The following is a 7,232-nucleotide window of genomic DNA, read 5'->3' on the forward strand; positions in this document are numbered from 1 at the left end:
AGTTGAACAGGGAAGTGGAAAATGGATTTTTGAGTTCATATTCAATTGATTTGAGAGTTACCCACACAGGTGTCTTTTACTTGTTTTATAGTGAAATTTATTTTTTAAAAACCACTTTCAAGCTAGTATTCACACAACATAAATTTCACGTATTGAAAGCGTAGTTCAGTGGTTTCTGTGCTTGGAATTCTGTAGCCATGAGCATAAAGACATTTTCTTTATCCTAAAAGGGAACCTTGTACCCTTTAGCTCTCACCCCACCCTGCTTGTCCCCAGTCAAAGGCAACCATTAATCTATGACCCATCTCTAAGGATTTGTCTACTCTGGCACTTCAGGATAAGCAATGGACTGCTAACTGCAAGGGTGGCAGATCAAACCCACCAGCCTTTCTGGTAACTACATTACAAGTCTTTTTATATCTGTATTCAAGATGAGTCTCAATAACTATATGAGGTGCAAACATTTTCTCCCTTCTGTAGGTTCTTTGCACTTTCTTGATGGTATCCTTTGAAGTGGAACTGCCTGGTAAGAGAGCCTCCAGTACAGTGTGGACTAGAAGTGGTAAGTGGGACATCCCTGTCATAGTCCTGAGCTTTGTTGTTAAATGCCATTGAGTTGGTTCTGACTCAAAGCAACCTTGTATAAGGTTTCCAAGGAACAGTTAGTGGGTTTGAACCTCCAAGCTTGTGTGAACAGTCCAGTGTTTATCCTGTAGGCACCACACCAGGATTACCAGACTTCCATTATTTGATGTTAGCTGTGGTGTTTGCATACATGCCTTTTAATATTCCCTACTACTCCTACTTTGTTTTCTTGACATTGAGATGTAATCCATACCGAAGGCTGTGCTCTTTGATCTTCATCAGTCAATGTTTAAGTCCACTTTGAGCAAGCAAGGTTGTATCATCTGCATATCGCAGGTTGCTAATGAGTCTTCCTCCCATCCTGATGCCACGTTTTCTTCATATAACCCAGCTTCTTATATTATTTGCTCAGCATACAAGTTGAATAAGTATGGTGAAAGAATACAACCCTGTCGCACACCTTCCTTAATTTTAAAACATTCAGTGTTCCCATGTTCTGTTCGAACAACTGCCTCTTGGTCCAGGTACAGATTCCTCATGAGCACAATTAAGCGTTCTGGAATACTCATACTTCACAATGTTGTCCATAGCTTGTCGTGATCCACATAAACGAAAGCAATGTAAAGAAAACAAAAATCCTCACCACTGGATCAATAAACAACATTATCAACGGAGAAAAGATTGAAGTTGTCAAGGATTTCATTCTTCTTGGGTTGACTATCAACACTCAAGGAAGCATCAGTCAAGAAATCAAACGACGTGTTGAATTAGGCAAATCTGCTGCACAAGGCCTTTTTAAAGTGTTGAAGAGCAAAGATCTCAGCTTGAGGACTAAGGTGTGTCTGATCCAAGCCATGGTATTTTCAATAACCTCATAAGCATTTGAAAGCTGAACAGTGAATAAGGAAGACCATAGAAGAATTGATGCCTTTGAGTTATGGTGTTGGAGGAGAATATTGAAATTGCCATGGGCTGCCAAAAGAACCAACAGATCTGTTTTGAAAGAAGTGCAGCCAGAGTGTTCCTTGGAGGCCAACATGGCAAACTTCGTCTCTCATACTGCGGACATATTGTCAGGAGGGACTAGTCGCTGGAAAAGGATATCATGTTTGGTAAGGTGGAAGGTCAGAGAAAAAGAGGAAGACCCCCAACGAGATGTATTTGGCCAAGTGGCAGCATCGATGGACTCAAGCGTGGCAACAGTATTGAGGCTGGCCCAAGATCGGGCCATGTTTCATTCTGCTGTGCATAAGGTCGCTACAAGTTGGTACCAACTTGATGGCACCTAACAAAAACAATTCCTAGTTTGAGCATTTTTTGAGTGCTTTTATTATGAAAAGATTCAGGACAATTTTAAGATTTACTAAAGTGTCTTCCTATCATGCCCTTTCAAGAGCACTGGTAGTGTAGATGAATAGAAGCTGGGCTGCTGACTGCAAGGTCGGTCATTAAAATCTCCCAGACAATCCACAGGAGAAAAATGAGGCTTTATCCCATAAAAATTTACAGCATCAGAAACCCTATACAGGGTTGCTGAGTTGGAACCAATGTGGTGTCCCACCACCACCACCATCATCATGTGTGAATTAGGAGTTTAAATCTGCCATCTCTATCCATCCCATGTAGGAACACGGCCTGGAGAAAAACCACACTATTCAAAAGAGGAGGCACGATAGATATGTGGGACGCAACATTGGCCACACCTTCAGGACTGGGCATGGATTTTTTTGTCAACTCCCTCCTAATACCCTCAACAACTCTTCTAATTCTACCATTCTCATGCTCCCAACTTCATCACTACCCCTTCATTTGTAGAATTCTGCCTTGCTTCATAAAATATCAAGAAAATATAATTCATCAAAAATATTCTGTTTTTTTCCAGGATGTCATATTGTTGGTATCATAAGGCATGTATCATAAAGCCATTTCAGAACTGTTTCTTTTACTTAGCAATATGTATTTAAGATGCCTCTTAAGTATTTTTTAATTTGATTAAAAAATTTACTTTTAAAAAACAATTTCTATTTTGATCTCCTACATTCCTAACTTATTGAGTGCTAGGAGTCTATTCCGACTTATAGGAGCCCTGTATAGTTTACAAGGAACAGCTGGTAAGTGTGAACCACCCGTCTTGCAGTTGAAACTGACCTTGCAGTCCAGTGCTTATCCCACAGCATTAGACATTCCTAGGTATCACCAAATCCTACCCATTCTATTTGCCTTTACAATAGTCTTTTTTAATGTTTTATTGTGAATTATGTGATAGTTTACATGGGAGAACATTTGTTTTACATTCATCCTATTATATATCATTTCATTGCCATGGTTACAGTCCCCTCCATGCATCATCAACCAACCAAAGGGTATAGCCTACAAGCCTGCCCCTCAGTCTTCAGCACATAGCCGCTCTCCCTCTCTGTGTCTAAAGTCCCCACCTGCTCCATCTCTCCAAGTCATAGTATCTGCCTCCATCTCAGGCATCACTGCTTCTCTGGGTACGGTCCCACTCTCTGCTCTTCTCCCTTGATGGTCCCAGGGACCTCCCTCCTAGACTGCAAGGTTAATCACTCCCCTCCTTACTACAAAACGTCTACCTTTACATTTCCAACCCTCACAATCAGTCCTGATAACAATTATTCACTATTGTATGACAAGAGACCTGTCTGGATCTAGGTTTCATCTTAAAAGCTTGTAAGCCAGTCACTTCTTGCTTTTGTAGCCCCCCACTTTGGGTAGCCAGTGTCAAAGTTGCCCATTCCTATCTACTCTGTGTATGGAGGGGGTGGGAATGACCTTTGCTGTAAAGATTTGTTCCCTCTTTTGAGCTACTGCATCCATAGGTGTAGGTCAAATTCATCAAATTGTATCATATTACTCTTTTTTTTCCTCTTCTTTCTTCTTCTAGTTGAGCTCTGATCATCCAGTCATTGAAGCCAGGTCAAGTGGGTATTATCTGCAAATGTGGGTGTTCTTGTGCCTATGCCCTCTCTTATCAGCTGGAGGCTTCACTCTCCAATAGTCTTAAGGTCAACTCTTGTTCAAAGTCAACTTCTCTGCAGTGCCCATACCCTGGCCCTTCATCTTTCAGTACCTTATCCTATTATTTATCTTTGCTTTATAACCTCACTCTCTTAATGAATCCTTCCCTTCCACCAATAAACTCAATCATCTTTCATATTTAAAATGCTATTTTACATACAAACTTCTAGAAAAAGTAGTTTCCACTGACCTTGTTCAGCCCATTGCAACCAAGCTTTGCTTTTACCACTCTACTGAAATTCCTCATTCTAAGTTCTTAAACTTTGAGCTGTATTTCATACTGTTGATTTCGTTTTCCTTCTAGAAACCAATTCATTGCTTTGGCAACTAGGAGCCTTTGTATGTTCAGAAAAGAATCGGTCAGAAACACGTAGATGGTAGTGCCCCAGGAGACAGTGACCCGACTGGCTCTAGCCCTAACTGCCACAGAAGCCTGTAAGATAAGAAGTGTACATACGATTTTGTAACTTGCTTTATTTCCAGTTAACAGCCTTATCGGATACAAATATATGCCCATTTAAAAGAACCACAAAAATAGTCACGATAATTGTTCATAATACTTACCTTTGAATTACAAGATTTGTCTAAAATGAACATCAATTATAATTACCAATTTTGGAGTCTTGTTTCAGACACTGTATTAAATACTATACATGAATTCTCTTAATTCTGATAACATTTTTATACTCATTTCATAATGAAGCAGGCATTTAAAGCAATTATATAAATTGACCAAAGTCGTGTGAATTGCTGTGCAGTCAGTACTAAAGAATAAAAGGGACACTTTTTCTCCTCTCTAACTGGCAGATTAAGAACACTCAACACGTCCAAGGGTTAGGTGAGTAGTAGTGACCTTGGACAAGTTATTTACTATTTTCTGAGTGTCTGTCTCATCTTAAAAAGACACCAACACCTGACACTTGGTAAATAGTAGCTACTAACTGGAATGTTCAAACCAACGAACCACTCTGAGAAAGAAAAGATCTGGCAATCTGCTTCAGTCAAGATTACAAGTAGGTAGCCCAATGAGGTCATTGTACTTGGTCATATAGAGTCACAATGAGTCAGAATTGATTCAACAGCACACACTACAGTAGAAAATTAAAAATAACCCAAACATCCAACATTAATGGGACTGTCAGAAAACGAATGATAAATTCATAACAGATTTATGAAACCATTAACAATCATGTTTTCTAACAATGTTTCAATTACTAAGGACAATCACTTTATTTCATGCCCACAATTCCAGCTACCTCCTTCCAGCTGTTTCCACGGGGCTGTCTCACAGGTATTTTAAACACATAACTGACTGAAAATTAATTTCTAGTGCCCACTTCATCAAACTTGCTACATCAGTGAACTAGCATCTCCACACTTGAATTGCCCTCATTGCAAGGCCTTAACTAGTATTTCCTCCCAAATTTATTGTGAATCCAACCACTTCTCAATCCTCCGTGCCCACACTACTCCCACCTGGGTAACTGCAATAAGTCTCCTGATTAACTTTGAAATTAACTCTTGATTTTGCCACCCTCTAAACAGATTTTTCACACTACAACCACAGTAATCTACAAAAGTCCTAACCTGTGATTACAAGCTTCTCAGTGGCTTCTCATTGCTGTTTAGATAGAATACAAAACCCAGGGCATGGTTCACAATTCTACGTGATCTTGCTCTCCTGCCTTGTACTTGTGGACGTCACACATCGCCCCTCTCACTGGAGTCCTGATGGCATAGTGGCTAAGCACTCAGCTGCTAATCAAAAAGGTTGGTGGTTCGAATGCACCAGCTACTCCTCGGGTGGAGAAGATAAGGCATTCTGCTTCTGTATAGATTGGAAATCCTATAGGGTAGGTCTAGTTTGCCCTACATGGTCACTGTGGGTCAGACTGGACTCATTAGCAATGGGGCTTGGGGCTCCTCCATTAAGCCAATATATTTTAATGTAATTCAAACATTTGGGGAAGATGGGACAATTTTACTCAAAGTATATAAAAAACAATTAATTTCCTTTATAGTGAAACAGAAAGAGCTCTGGTAGCATTAGTGGTTACGAATTGGGCTGTGAACCACAAGTTCAGCAGTTCGAAACTACCAGCTGCTCCGCGTGAGAAAGAGGTTTTCTGCTCCCGTAAAGATTTACAGTCTCGGAAACCCTGTTCAGGGTTGCTATGGGTCAGAACCGACTCGACAGCACTTAACAACAACAACATTGCCAAACAGAGTTAAAATTGTGAAATAACATGGTGAAAGATTTCCCACTTTTCTAATCCTTTCAGTAATGTGTGCATGTGTGTGAAATTTTCTTAGAATGGCTTCTTGGGAAGCATGTTTTTTAATAAATTTAAGTAAGAGAATAAGGCACTTACTCCTGAAAAATGGATTTATGTCATGTATTTATTCCTTGATGTTCTTCAGAATGGCAACTGACTCAAACTGCATGCCAAATACTGTACTCAACAGAGTACCCAAAGCAAGCCCACTGCCACCAGGTCCATGTCAACTCCTAGTGATGATACAGCTCAGAGAACCTCTCCCTGGAGTTCTCAGGGCTCTGCATCTTTCAGGGAGCAGGCAGTCTCATCTTCCTCCTGCAGTACACTACACAGGAGTGCTATTTCCTCTGGCTGCTGTAGTCCTTTCTGTCTGGGTGGTTCCAATTTACATTTCAATTGGAATGAACTGGCATAATAGTTTCAGTTGTACTTTTGAACTTCATAAATATTTATGTTCTGGATGACACCCAGCTCATTTATTCCTTTATGTGGCTCTGCTCCAGCCTCATCCTCTGCAGTTCTTCTCGATTTCTGTTATCTTGGCAAATGCCACACTCCCCTGTGCCTCCAGGCCTTTGCACTTGCTGTACAGTCAGCCAGCAATGTGCTCTGCCTCCTCCTCTCTACAGCCCCACCTAGGAAATACATACACTCAAAGGTCAAAGGTCCTTTCTTCAACAAATCTTTCCTGTACTTTACTTTCTTGTCATTTATTGGCAGGTACACACACCCACACACATCTTTGTGTAGGTATTTGGTTAATATTTGTGTCGCCCACTAGTTAAGGTCTATCATTTAGTTATGTAGTCTGCAACTATTCATAAAAAATTTTCAATCTACACGGTAAACATGGGAAGACAAATACATTTGTATTCATTTTTTTAAAAATGGTGGACACAATAAGCCCAATGTCATCGGTAATTTTTGTAGCAGCGGGGAAGCACGAACTTTCTAAGACAAATTTTTTCTTAAGTCAGTCTTCATTTTTCAACCATTAGAACGTATTATGAAATAAAAAACACCTATTAAATTTTTGCAAAGCTAAAACATGAATAATTATTTTCTCTGAAGGATGAGAGTAAGATTTTGTTTTCTAGTTCCATACTCTAACCAGAGTCTTGGTGTGCTACTGCTGGCTAAAGCATTGCACCACAAGGTCAGCAGTTCAAGCCCACCAGCTGCTCCTTGGACACCATATACAGGGTCCGACTCGATGGCACTTAACAACAAATTTTTAATAAAATTTCTACAGTGAGTATTAATAACTCTTATCAGGGAGAAAAAAAACCCCAGTCTCTCTTAATAAACGATCTTTAGCCACCTGGACCG

Source organism: Chrysochloris asiatica, unplaced genomic scaffold (assembly GCF_000296735.1).
Source record: "Chrysochloris asiatica unplaced genomic scaffold, ChrAsi1.0 scaffold00093, whole genome shotgun sequence".
Taxonomy (NCBI): Eukaryota; Metazoa; Chordata; class Mammalia; order Afrosoricida; family Chrysochloridae; genus Chrysochloris; species Chrysochloris asiatica.